Genomic DNA, 14,531 nt, shown 5'->3' with positions numbered 1-14,531 from the left:
TGCCAAAGAAATGGCAGAGGCCTTCTGACCTTTCCTAGAACCGGAAAAGATAACAAATAGACTAGAAGTCTTTCGGAAATTCTTAGTAGCTTCAACATAATATTTTAAAGCTCTAACTACATCCAAAGAATGCAATGATTTCTCCTTAGAATTCTTAAGATTAGGACATAATGAAGGAACCACAATTTCTCTACTAATGTTGTTGGAATTCACAACCTTAGGTAAAAATTCAAAAGAAGTTTGCAACACCGCCTTATCCTGATGAAAAATCAGAAAAGGAGACTCACAAGAAAGAGCAGATAATTCAGAAACTCTTCTGGCAGAAGAGATGGCCAAAAGGAACAAAACTTTCCAAGAAAGTAATTTAATGTCCAACGAGTGCATAGGTTCAAACGGAGGAGCTTGAAGAGCCCCCAGAACCAAATTCAAACTCCAAGGAGGAGAAATTGACTTAATGACAGGTTTTATACGAACCAAAGCTTGTACAAAACAATGAATATCAGGAAGATTAGCAATCTTCCTGTGAAAAAGAACAGAAAGAGCAGAGATTTGTCCTTTCAAGGAACTTGCAGACAAACCTTTCTCCAAACCATCTTGAAGAAACTGTAAAATTCTCGGAATTCTAAAAGAATGCCAGGAAAAATGATGAGAAAGACACCAAGAAATATAAGTCTTCCAGACTCTATAATATATCTCCCTAGATACAGATTTACGAGCCTGTAACATAGTATTAATCACAGAGTCAGAGAAACCTCTTTGACTAAGAATCAAGCGTTCAATCTCCATACCTTTAAATTTAAGGATTTGAGATCCTGATGGAAAAAAGGACCTTGCGACAGAAGGTCTGGTCTTAACGGAAGAGTCCACGGTTGGCAAGAGGCCATCCGGACAAGATCCGCATACCAAAACCTGTGAGGCCATGCTGGAGCTACCAGCAGAACAAACGAGCATTCCTTCAGAATCTTGGTCAATACAAACAATAGCTGGAGGAACAGCTACCAAAAGTTTACAGCAGATACACTTAGCTTTGGTAGCTCCAGCACCAGGCAGCGATTTTCCAGAAGTATCTTCTGACTCAGCTTCAACATGGGACATCTTGCAATATGTAATAGAAAAAACAACATATAAAGCAAAATTGATCAAATTCCTTAAATGACAGTTTCAGGAATGGGAAAAAATGCCAGTGAACAAGCTTCTAGCAACCAGAAGCAATAAAAAAATGAGACTTAAATAATGTGGAGACAAAAGTGACGCCCATATTTTTTTAGCGCCAAATAAGACGCCCACATTATTTGGCGCCTAAATGCTTTTGGCGCCAAAAATGACGCCACATCCGGAACGCCGACATTTTTGGCGCAAAAGAACGTCAAAAATGACGCAACTTCCGGCGACACGTATGACGCCGTAAACAGAAAAAAAAATTGCGCCAAAAAAGTCTGCGCCAAGAATGACGCAATAAAATGAAGCATTTTCAGCCCCCGCAAGCCTAACAGCCCACAGGGAAAGTCAAATTGATAAGGTAAGAAAAAAATTGTTTTATTCAAATGCATTATCCCAAATATGAAACTGACTGTCTGAAAATAAGGAATGTTGAACATCCTGAGTCAAGGCAAATAAATGTTTGAATACATATATTTAGAACTTTATAAAAAAGTGCCCAACCATAGCTTAGAGTGTCACAGAAAATAAGACTTACTTACCCCAGGACACTCATCTACATGTTGTAGAAAGCCAAACCAGTACTGAAATGAAAATCAGCAGAGGTAATGGTATATATATAAGAGTATATCGTCGATCTGAAAAGGGAGGTAAGAGATGAATCTCTACGACCGATAACAGAGAACCTATGAAATAGACCCCGTAGAAGGAGATCATTGAATTCAAATAGGCAATACTCTCCTCACATCCCTCTGACATTCACTGCACGCTGAGAGGAAAACCGGGCTCCAACCTGCTGCGGAGCGCATATCAACGTAGAATCTAGCACAAACTTACTTCACCACCTCCATAGGAGGCAAAGTTTGTAAAACTGATTTGTGGGTGTGGTGAGGGGTGTATTTGTAGGCATTTTGAGGTTTGGGAAACTTTGCCCCTCCTGGTAGGAATGTATATCCCATACGTCACTAGCTCATGGACTCTTGCTAATTACATGAAAGAAATATATATATATGTATATATATATATATATATATGTACAGGTTGGTGAGAGTTAAGAATACTGAGCGGCTAGGTCTAAAAGGGAACATACAAGCTGCGTTGGCGCCTCTCCCGGCACAAACCCAAATTCGCAGACCAGGCTGCTCGTTTCCAGGTATACTTATGAACAAAGAAGAATATCCCCTATAGTATGATCCCAGACCAAATAAAATGTCCACTGTTTAAGGCACAACACAGGCATATAAGTCGAAGTAAAGTGATTCAATCATACCTTTATTGTGGCATGTCGGACAAACACTAGGCATACAATAGCGGTGTGACTACCAGGAGACACAGGTGTGTGGAGTGTGACATCAACTGACGCGTTTCACGCCCTTCTGGCGCTTTGTCAAAGATGTGGAGGTATGTGTAATTGGCATAACATCAAACAATAAAAAACTGTAATAATTTGAAGAAATTTATATATTCCCTAATATTCCGTTTTATTCACTCCTCATTTTCTATACCCACATCTCCTATAGCTATAAATTAAAATATTATTACTAATATTAATGAACACAACTCAGGTTTATAAGTTCATTATCCTATATACAAAAATAGCTCTTAGAAACCTAACGTAGTGAAACAAGTATTTAAAGAAATTTAATACTAAAGAATGATATGAACAAGGTAGTAAATTAAATAAATAATTTATTGATCAGGTGTAAAGTTTAAAAACTGTTTTTTCACACTAAATAAACAACTTTTAATATTGCAACATTTTAGTGTTGATATGAACCATCGGCTCATAAAACTTAGTTAACCCAGTCATGCAATAACAAAAGCTATTGTGAAAAAAGTACCATTGCAGTGAAAATTCAACAGAAGTAATGCATTACAAACTAACTGCCAAAAGTTTTCAGTCTCTTGCCATAGTATATGAACATCTAAGAGCCGTATAGTTTCAAAGTTTATTGAGTTTCAATTCAATATTAATTCACTTGAACAAATACACGTAACTTGCACGTTTATCAATATATACTTTTTTAACACTTTTTAACACATTTTATTACACAATAATGTATCTAGGTAATTTTGAAAACACAGTCTGTTACTGTGACATCACATCAAGGGAGGAGTTTTTCAGGTTCTTTGGTAACCATTTAAAAGTATGCCAATTACACACACCTCCACATCTTTGACAAAGCGCAAGAAGGGCGTGAAACACGTCAGATGATGTCACACTCCACACACCTGTGTCTCCTGGTAGTCACACCGCTATTGTATGCCGAGTGTTTGTCCGACATGTCACAATAAAGGTATGATTGAATCACTTTACTTCGACTTATGTGCCTGTGTTGTGCCTTAAACAGTGGACATTTTATTTGGTCTGGGATCATACTATAGGGCAGTGCTTTCCAAACTGTGTGTCGGGACACACTAGTGTGTCGGCAGCAGTGTGTAGGTGTGTCCCTGCTTCAGCACACATTTTTTTAAATTTAATTTAAATTAAAAAAAAATGTTTGGGTTTCTGACTTTCCGCCTGCCTGCTACAAATATCACATGGTTGACACGTTGATACCTAGAGGTCACAGATCATCTTAAACTATTGGTGCAGCTCAGTGGGAACTGAAACTATTCCAATTGGTGGCTTTGGCGGCACATTGGCTCCTGACTGCACGTGTAGTCTCCTTAATTGGCTCATGACTGCATGTGTAGTCAGTGAGTGGGACAGCAGTGTGTTTGCAGAATGGGCAGTAGTCAATCGGACTCACCGAGCTCTGAGGACGGCAGCTTAAATGCTGAGCTGAAGTAAGAAGTCAGTGGGGTTTTTTTTGCAGCTAGCTCCCAGTAGTGCATTGCTGCTCCTGCTCTTGATATATGGATAGGAAGTGGAAGCTTAAAAATGTTTGATGATGAAATGCAAGTGTCTTTACCTAATATTCCACCAAATATTCAGAAATTGTGTTCATCCCATCAACCTCATACATCCAATTAAAATAGTAAGTAGCTATTGGTGTAGTTATTATAAACTTTTCTTAATTATTGCACATACTTACAAACTGTTACTTGCAAATACATGTAGTTATTATATAATTTATGTATGTGTCCGTATCTCTTAAAACAAGTTAGTTTAACCTCTTTGCTAGTACAACTGATTTACTGTGTCACAAAATGATGTAGGTCTAAAAAGTGTGTCACCAAGAAGAAAAGTTTGGAAAGCTCTGCTATAGGGGATATTCTTCTTTGTTCATATATATATATATATATATATATATAGTGATGTCGCGAATAGTTTGCCAGCAAATAGTTCCCAGCGAACATAGCTTGTTCGCGTTTGCCGCGGCGGGCGAACATATGTGATGTTCGATCCACCCCCTATTCGTCATCATTGAGTAAACTTTGACCCTGTATCTCACAGTCTGCAGACACATTTCAGCCAATCGGCAGCAGACACTCCCTCCCAGACCCTCCCAGCTCCTGTGCAGAAGCCATTTTAGATTCATTCTGAGCCTGCATTCTTAGTGAGAGGAGGGATAGTGTAGCTGCTGCTGATTTTATAGGGAAATTGATAGCTAGGCTAGTGTATTAATTGTCCACTACATTCCTGAAGGACTCATCTGATCTCTGCTGTAAGGACAGCACCCCAAAAAGCCCTTTTTAAGGCTAGAACATCTTTTTTTTTTTTTTTTTTGCCTGTGTAATTTTGACTGTGAAACATCAGTCTGCTAGTGTAATCTAATTGCAGTTGCCTGCCTGCAGTGCCACCACTCATATTTGTTGTAACAGTAGTGTCAAATTTTTTTAAAAAAACGTTTTTGACTGTGAAACATCAGTCTGCTAGTGTAATCTAATAATAGTTGCCTGCCTGCCTGCCAGCGTGTGTGCCAGGCCCACTTGCCAACTAGTGCCACCACTCATATCTATTTTAACAGTATTGTAATTTAAAAAAAAACAAACCTTTTGACTGTCAAACATCAGTCTGCTAGTGTAATCTAATTGCAGTTGCCTGCCTGCCAGCATGTGTGCCAGGCCAACTTGCCAACTAGTGCCACCACTCATATGTGTTGTAACAGTAGTGTAAATTTAAAAATAAAAAAAAATTGACTGTGAAACATCAGTCTGCTAGTGTAATCTAATTGCAGTTGCCTGCCTACCAGCGTGTGTGCCAGGCCCACTTGCAAACTAGTGCCACCACTCAAATCTGTTGTAACAGTAGTGTAAATTTTGTAAAAAAAACTTTTTTGACTGTGAAACATCAGTCTGCTAGTGTAATCTAATTGCAGTTGCCTGCCTGCCAGCGTGTGTGCCAGTCCCACTTGCCAACTAGTGCCACCACTCATATCTGTTGTAATAGTAGTGTAAATATTTTTAAAAAAAACTTTTTTGACTGTGAAACATCAGTCTGCTAGTGTAATCTAATTGCAAATGCCTGCCTGCCAGCGTGTGTGCCAGGCCCACTTGCCAACTACTGCCACCACTCATATCTGTTGTAAAAGTATTGTTAATTTTTTTTAAAAAAACTTTTTTGACTGTGAAACATCAGTCTGCTAGTGTAATCTAATTGCAGTTGTCTGCCTGCCAGCGTGTGTGCCAGGCCCACTTGCTAACTAGTGCCACCACTCATATCTGTTGTAACAGTAGTGTAAATATTTAAAAAAAAAACTTTTTTGACTGTGAAACATCAGTCTGCTAGTGTAATCTAATTGCAGTTGCCTGCCTGCCAGCATGTGTGCCAGGCCCACTTGCCAACTAGTGCCACCACTCATATCTGTTGTAACAGTAGTGTAAATATTTTTTAAAAAAACTTTTTTGACTGTGAAACATCAGTCTGCTAGTGTAATCTAATTGCAGTTGCCTGCCTGCCAGCGTGTGTGCCAGGCTCACAGCGTATATTGTGCCCACTTACCCAGTGCCACCACTCATATCTTGTTTAATAGTAGTGTAAGTGTACATTTAAAAAAATAAAAACTTTTTGGACAGTGAAACATCAGTCTGCTTTTTTGTGTCAGGCTCACAGCATATACTTTGCCCACTTGCCCAGTGCCACCACTCATATCTTGTTTAATAGTAGTGTAAGTGCACATTTAAGAAACAATGAAAGGCAGAGGCAGGCCACCCCGCAGGTGCCATCGTGGTCGTGGTGCTGTGATTCCCTTTGGCCGTAGAATAATGCCCAGTGTTCAAAGGCCACGTCCCATGAACTCGAAAAGTTCTGAGGAGGACATAGTTGACTTTTTAACACAGGACACCCAATCTTCTATAGCTTCCGCTCCGAACCTTAACGCACCATCCTCCTCCAGCTTATCTTTGGGCACCTCTCAAGTTACCACCACTTGCCCGCCTGCCACCACCACCAACACTAGCACCACAGCTGCTTCACTTGATGTGTCAGAGGAGTTTTTTACACATCAGTTGAAAGAAATGAGTGATGCGCAACCATCATTGACAGAGGATGTAGATAACAGTGATATGTCTCAGTCAGGCAGCATTACAGACATGGATGTACGGTGTGATGATGATGATGTTGTACCCGCAGCTGCTTCCTTTGTTGATTTGTCAGATACAAGTGAAGCGGTTGATGATGACGATGTGTCCATGGATGTCACATGGGTGCCCGCTAGAAGAGAAGAAGAACAGGGGGAACAGCCTGTAGGCTCATGTGTCCTTTTGAGGAGGTGACAAACCTAATCAGTCGCACCGAAGGCACCAACAGCAACATCATACCATTTGTTTTCTTCCTGGAGCGTGCCCTGAGAAGAGTGCTGGATCAAGCCGTAGATGAGCGTGAAGAGGAAGAGTTGTGGTCACCTTCACCACCAGAAACTGCCTTATCAGCATCGCTTGCTGGACCAGTGGCAACGCTGGAAGAGGATTGTGAGGAAGAGGAGTCAGAGGAGGAATGTGGCTTTGAGGAGGAGGAGGAAGACCAACCACAACAGGCATCCCAGGGTGCTCGTTGTCACCTATCTGGTACCCTTGTTGTTGTACGTGGCTGGGAGGAAGATACCTTCAGTGACATCACTGAGGATGAGGAACGGGACATGACTAGCTCGGCATCCCACCTTGTGCAAATGGGGTCTTTCATGCTGTCGTGCCTGTTGAGGGACCCTCATATAAAAAAGCTGAAGGAGAACGACCTGTACTGGGTGTCCACGCTACTAGACCCCTGGTATAAGCATAAAGTGCCAGAAATGTTACTGAATTACAACAAGTCGGAAAGGATGCAGCATTTCCAAAATAAATTAAAAAGTATGCTTTACACAGCGTTTAAGGGTGATGTCACAGCACAACGTGAATCTAACAGGGGAAGAGCTGAAAGTAATCCTCCGACTCCCATGACCACGCCGGCAAGGACAGAATGCTTTACAGACGTGTTGTTGATGGAGGACATGCAGAGCTTTTTAACTCCTATGCATAGCCACAGCCCTTCGGGGTCCACCCTCAGAGAATGACTCGACCGACAGGTAGCAGACTACCTCGCCTTAACTGCAGATCTCGATACTCTGAGGAGCGATGAACCCCTTGACTACTGGGTGTGCAGGCTTTACCTGTGGCCTGAGCTATCCCAATTTGCCATAGAACTTCTGGCCTGCCCCGTTTCAAGTGTCCTGTCAGAAAGGACCTTCAGTGCAGCAGGAGGTATTGTCACTGAGAAGAGAAGTCGCCTAGGTCAAAAAAGTCTAGATTACCTCACCTTTATTAAGATGAATGAGGGATTGACATTGGGTGATACATTCAAGTAAAAAAGGCCTGATAACATGAGCTGCCTTGGGCTAAAAATGGTCCACATGCTTCAAATGCCAGATGACTTGCGTGACTTATCCGCCACCAACTAGGGTTCAAGCCGCAATGTTTTAGGGCACTTTCTGCCTGGGAAACAAACATCAATTTTTCTGGCCGCTGCTACAGCAGCGGCTGCAACAATTCCTCATTTTTCAGGCATGTGTACATGCCAAATTTTTCTGGCCTCTGGTGCTGCACTGTGGCTTCAAAAACAAAATAAAAAAAAGACACTTAACAGGATTAAACTGATAGGAATACTACTACTTAACACACCACTCCTATCTGGTGGCACATTAGATTGCACGGGCAGTGCCCCAAATTTGAAGTAGGAGGACCGACCAAGCATCTTTTTCCATCTCCCGGTTCCTAAAATCCATGCCATATACATGTCCCCTTGCGCCGCAACTTCCTCTGGGAACCTTACCATAGGTCACAGACCGCATGTCTTGTAATTCTCTGTCTGGGAAATTATATATCTATCAAATCTATCTATTTATCTATCAAATCTATCTAACTATCAATCGTATCTATCAAATGTATATTGCATCTATTGATCTATGTAATCTATGTATCTATCTATCAAATCTATCTATCTCGTGGTTGTTCAAATGGACTGTTTACAGTTGTTTGCGGTGCATTACATGGGGAGTTTGGTCTGTCACTGTGAAGCGGGCATAACCCTTACACTACCTGATTGATACAACATCATACCGGATGTTTTAAAGCACGTTATTCCAATCAATTTAGGAATGTTAGGTGATTTATGCCCTTTATGGCTTAAAACCAGACTCTGCATCAACTATGTAATTTTCTGTGGGAGTTTTGCCATGGATCCCCCTCCGGCATGCCACAGTCCAGGTGTTAGTCCCCTTGAAACAACTTTTCCATCACTATTGTGGCCAGAAAGAGTCCCTGTTGGTTTTAAAGTTTGCCTTCCTATTGAAGTCAATGGCAGGCTCACCGGTTCGTGAACAGTTGCGAAAGTTCGAGTCCATCGTTCGCGACCCAAAATTTTTAGGTTCGCGACATCACTATATATATATATATATATTTATATATATATATATATATATATATATATATAAATGGGCTTAATTATATAAAGCCTCTCTTAATGAGGACTTTAAATGCAATGATTGTTTAAAAATAATTAAAGACTTTTATACTTTCCACAAATGTTTACTTCTCCAAACCCTGGGTTATCACTAGTCAAACGGTGTGTTTTTCTGCATCCGGTCCCCGAACGATCTTTTTAGTCCAACAGGAAAAACAAGCAAAGTTCCAGGGATATCAAAATGTAAAAATGGGTATAACCAGGATTTAAACATTTTCTTTCAGAGATCCGTTCGACAGAGCTTACAGCCTCCTTTCATGCAACCCAGAGTAAGATCCCTTGTGAGTGTTCTGTGACCCAATTTATCCTGAACTATAACTCCACCCTAATCTCTAACTGCCATTCATCAATGTGTGAAGATCTGCAATGCTGTGATTGGATGAACACTAATTAACTTTTGGGAATAATTCACCCAATGTTAAGTATAGCTGGTTGTACTTTTACTAACTGGCCACAAGATAGCGATGGTGAGATGCGCCATAAAGATGAACTAGGTCTTACATTTTATCTTTATCATTTTATCTTTCTAAGAATTTATTTTATTTATATATATATATATATATATATATATATATATATATATATATATATATACAGGGAGTGCAGAATTATTAGGCAAATGAGTATTTTGACCACATCATCCTCTTTATGCATGTTGTCTTACTCCAAGCTGTATAGGCTCGAAAGCCTACTACCAATTAAGCATATTAGGTGATGCGCATCTCTGTAATGAGAAGGGGTGTGGTCTAATGACATCAACACCCTATATCAGGTGTGCATAATTATTAGGCAACCTCCTTTCCTTTGGCAAAATGGGTCAAAAGAAGGACTTGACAGGCTCAGAAAAGTCAAAAATAGTGAGATATCTTGCAGAGGGATGCAGCACTCTTAAAATTGCAAAGCTTCTGAAGCGTGATCATCGAACAATCAAGCGTTTCATTCAAAATAGTCAACAGGGTCGCAAGAAGCGGGTGGAAAAACCAAGGCGCAAAATAACTGCCCATGAACTGAGAAAAGTCAAGCGTGCAGCTGCCAAGATGCCACTTGCCACCAGTTTGGCCATATTTCAGAGCTGCAACATCACTGGAGTGCCCAAAAGCACAAGGTGTGCAATACTCAGAGACATGGCCAAGGTAAGAAAGGCTGAAAGACGACCATGGCCAAGGTAAGAAAGGCTGAAAGACGACCACCACTGAACAAGACACACAAGCTGAAATGTCAAGACTGGGCCAAGAAATATCTCAAGGCTGATTTTTCTAAGGTTTTATGGACTGATGAATTGAGAGTGAGTCTTGATGGGCCAGGTGGATGGGCCCGTGGCTGGATTGGTAAAGGGCAGAGAGCTCCAGTCCGACTCAGAAGCCAGCAAGGTGGAGGTGGAGTACTGGTTTGGGCTGGTATCATCAAAGATGAGCTTGTGGGGCCTTTTCGGGTTGAGGATGGAGTCAAGCTCAACTCCCAGTCCTACTGCCAGTTTCTGGAAGACACCTTTTTCAAGCAGTTGTACAGGAAGAAGTCTGCATCCTTCAAGAAAAACATGATTTTCATGCAGGACAATGCTCCATCACACGCGTCCAAGTACTCCACAGCGTGGCTGGCAAGAAAGGATATAAAAGAAGAAAATCTAATGACATGGCCTCCTTGTTCACCTGATCTGAACCCCATTGAGAACCTGTGGTCCATCATCAAATGTGAGATTTACAAGGAGGGAAAACAGTACACCTCTCTGAACAGTGTCTGGGAGGCTGTGGTTTCTGCTGCACGCAATGTTGATGGTGAACAGATCAAAACACTGACAGAATCCATGGATGGCAGGCTTTTGAGTGTCCTTGCAAAGAAAGGTGGCTATATTGGTCACTGATTTGTTTTTGTTTTGTTTTTGAATGTCAGAAATGTATATTTGTGAATGTTGAGATGTTATATTGGTTTCACTGGTAAAAATAAATAATTGAAATGGGTATATATTTGTTTTTTGTTAAGTTGCCTAATAATTATGCACAGTAATAGTCACCTGCACACACAGATATCCCCCTAAAATAGCTATAACTAAAAACAAACTAAAAACTACTTCCAAAACTATTCAGCTTTGATATTAATGAGTTTTTTGGGTTCATTGAGAACATGGTTGTTGTTCAATAATAAAATTAATCCTCAAAAATACAACTTGCCTAATAATTCTGCACTCCCTGTATATATATATATATATATATATATATATATATATATATATATATATATAAAATCAAATCTCAAATGAGCCCAGCACTTTTCAAAAAGTACAACCACCAGGGTGCTTTTCAAAAAAATACTAACAGGTATTATTTAGATAATAATTGTAACTTTAATTTAGCTCTATTTTAATTATGTGAAAGTTAGGGTGTATTGCGGTTAGGGTTAGGTTTAGGGTTAGGTTTAGGGGTTAATACAGTATATATAATATATATATATATATATATCCTATAATATAAAAGGCCAAGTGTGTTTGTCGAAGCTGTCATGTGCAGTAGAGACTGCATGAGGACAAACACACCTGGCCTACAACAAACTGACCTGTCCGCTGCAAGAACTGAAGATATGACAGGGGCGGGCCGGCATGTCAGGGGTGGGGCCCTGTGTGTCAGGGGTGAGGCCAGGCATGGCAGTGGGTGTGATGGGGGGGGGCAGGCGGGAGAAGCCATGGCCGTGAGAGAGAGCAACAGAGATGTGGGGAGAGAGAGCAAAAGAGGGGGGAGAGGGGTGAGAGAGAAAAGAGAGGTGGGAGAGAGAACAAAAGATAGATGAAAGAGAGCAAAAGAGAAGGGAGAGAGAGCAAATGACAAGGGAGAGAGAGCAAAATAGAGGGGAAGGAGAGCAAAAGAGAGAGAGCAAAAGGGGGAGAGAGAGCAAAAGAGAAGGGAGAGAGAGCAAAAAAGAGGAGAGAGAGCAAAAGAGAGGAGAGAGAGAGCAAAATAGAGGGGAGAGAGAGCAAAAGAGAGGGGAGAGAGAGTAAAAGAGAGGGGAGATAGAGCAAAAGAGGGGGAGAGAGAGCAAGATAGAGGATAGAGAGAGCAAACGAGATGGTAGAGAAAGCAAAAGAGAGGGGAGACAGAACAAAAGAGAGCGAGGAGAGAGCAAAAGGGAGGGAAGAGGGAGCAAAAGAAAGAGAAGTGAGAGCAAAAGAGAGGGGAGTGAGTGAAAAAGAGAGGGGAGATAGAAAATACAAGAGGAGAGAGAGAGCAAAACAGAGGGGAGAGAGAGCAAAAGAGAGGAGAAAGAGAGAGCAAAACATAGAGGAGAGAGAGCAAAAGAGAGGGGAGAGAGAGAAAAAGAGGGAGAGAGAGCAAAAGAGATGGTAGAGAGAGCAAAAGAGAGGTGGAGAGAGCAAAAGAGGTGGGAAAGAGAGCAAAAGAGAGGGAAGTGAGAGCAAAAGAGAGGGGAGTGAGTGAAAAAGAGAGGGGAGATAGAAAATACAAGAGGAGAGAGAGAGCAAAACAGAGGGGAGAGAGAGCAAAAGAGAGGAGAGAGAGAGAGCAAAACATAGAGGAGAGAGAGCAAAAGAGAGGGGAGAGAGAGAAAAAGAGGGAGAGAGGGAGAGAGAGCAAAATAGAAGATAGAGAGAGCAAAAGAGATGGTAGAGAGAGCAAAAGAGAGGGAAGGGAGAGCAAAAGAGAGGGGGAGAGAGCAAAAGAGGTGGGAAAGAGAGCAAAATAGAGGGAAGAGAGAGCAAAAGAGAGGGGAGTGAGAGCAAAAGAGAGGGGGAGAGAGCAAAAGAGGGGGGAGTGAGAGCAAAAGAGAGGGGGAGAGAGAGCAAAAGAGGGGGAGAGAGCAAAAGAGAGGGGGAGAGAGAGCAAAAGAGAGGGTGGAGAGAGAGAAAGCAAAAGAGAGGGGGAGAGAGAGAGCAAAAGAGAAGAGGAGAGATAGAGCAAAAGAGAGGGGGAGAGAGAGAGAGCAAAAGAGAAGAGGAGAGATAGAGCAAAAGAGAGGGGGAGAGAGACGGCAAAAGAGGGGGGAGAAAGAGCAATAGAGAGGGGGAGAGAAAGAGGAAAGGAAAGGGAGGAGAGAGAGAGAAAAAGAGAGGGGTGAAAGATAGCACGCAAAAGAGAGAGGGGAGAGATAGAGCACAAAAGAGAGGGGGGAAAGAGAGTGCGCAAAAGAGAGGGGTGAGAGCGCAAAAGAGAGGGGGAGTGAGAGAGTGCAAAAGAGAGGGGGGGAGAGAGAGAGAGCAAAGAGAGGGGGAGAGAGAGCAAAAGAGAAGGGGGAGAAAGATAGCAAAAAGGGGGGAAGTGCAAAAGAGAGAGGGGAAAAAGAGAGAGCAAAAGAGGGGGGAGAAAGAGAGAGAAAAAGAGAGGGGGAGAGAGAGAGAGAACAAAAGAGAGAGAGGGGAGAGAGAGAGCACAAAAGAGAGGGGAGAGAGTGCGCGCAAAAGGAAGGGGGAGATAGAGAGTGCAAAAGAGAGGGGGGAGAGAGCGAAAGAGGGGGGAGAGAGAAAAAATGAGAGGGGGAGAGAGAGCAAAAGAGAGTGTGGAGAGAGAGAAAGCAAAAGAGAGTGGGAGAGAGAGAGCAAAAGAGAATAGGAGAGATAGAGCAAAATAGAGGGGAGTGAGAGCAAAAGAGAGGGGAGAGAGCAAAAGAGGGGGGTGAGAGCAAAAGAGAGGGGGAGAGAGCAAAAGAGGGGGGAGAGGGCAAAAGAGGGGGGAGAGAGCAAAAGAGAGGGGGAAAGAGAGCAAAATAGAGGGTGGAGAGCGAAAGCAAAAGAGAGGGGGAGAGAGAGAGCAAAAGAGAGGGGGAGAGAGCAAAAGAGGGGGGAGAGAGCAAAAGAGAGGGGGAGAGAGAGCAAAAGAGAGGGTGGAGAGAGAGAAAGCAAAAGAGAGGGGAGTGAGAGCAAAAGAGAGGGGGAGAGAGCAAAAGAGGGGGGAGTGAGAGCAAAAGAGAGGGGGAGAGAGCAAAAGAGGGGGGAGAGAGCAAAAGAGGGGGAAAGAGCAAAAGAGAAGGGGAGAGAGAGCAAAAGAGAGGGTGGAGAGAGAGAAAGCAAAGAGAGGGGGAGAGAGAGAGCAAAAGAGAAGAGGAGAGATAGAGAAAAAAAGAGGGGGATAGAGAGAGCAAAAGAGAAGAGGAGAGATAGAGCAAAAGAGAGGGGGAGAGAGACGGCAAAAGAGAGGGTGGAGAAAGAGCAATAAAGAGGGGGAGAGAGAGAGCAAAGGAAAGGGGGGAGAGAGAGAGAAAAAGAGAGGGGTGAAAGATAGCACGCAAAAGAGAGGGGGGAGAGATAGAGCACAAAAGAGAGGGGGGAAAGAGAGAGCGCAAAAGAGAGGGGTGAGAGCGCAAAAAAGAGGGGAAGTGAGAGAGTGCAAAAGAGAGGGGGGAGAGAGAGAGAGCAAAGAGAGGGGGAGAGAGAGCAAAAGAGAAGGGGGAGAAAGAGAGCAAAAAGGGGGGAAATGCAAAAGAGAGAGGGGAAAAATAGAGAGCAAAAGAGGGGGGAGAAAGAGAGAGAAAAAGAGAGGGGGAGAGAGAGAGA

Source organism: Bombina bombina, chromosome 7 (assembly GCF_027579735.1).
Source record: "Bombina bombina isolate aBomBom1 chromosome 7, aBomBom1.pri, whole genome shotgun sequence".
NCBI classification, from domain to species: Eukaryota; Metazoa; Chordata; class Amphibia; order Anura; family Bombinatoridae; genus Bombina; species Bombina bombina.
Note: the sequence above shows the minus strand (reverse complement) of the source record.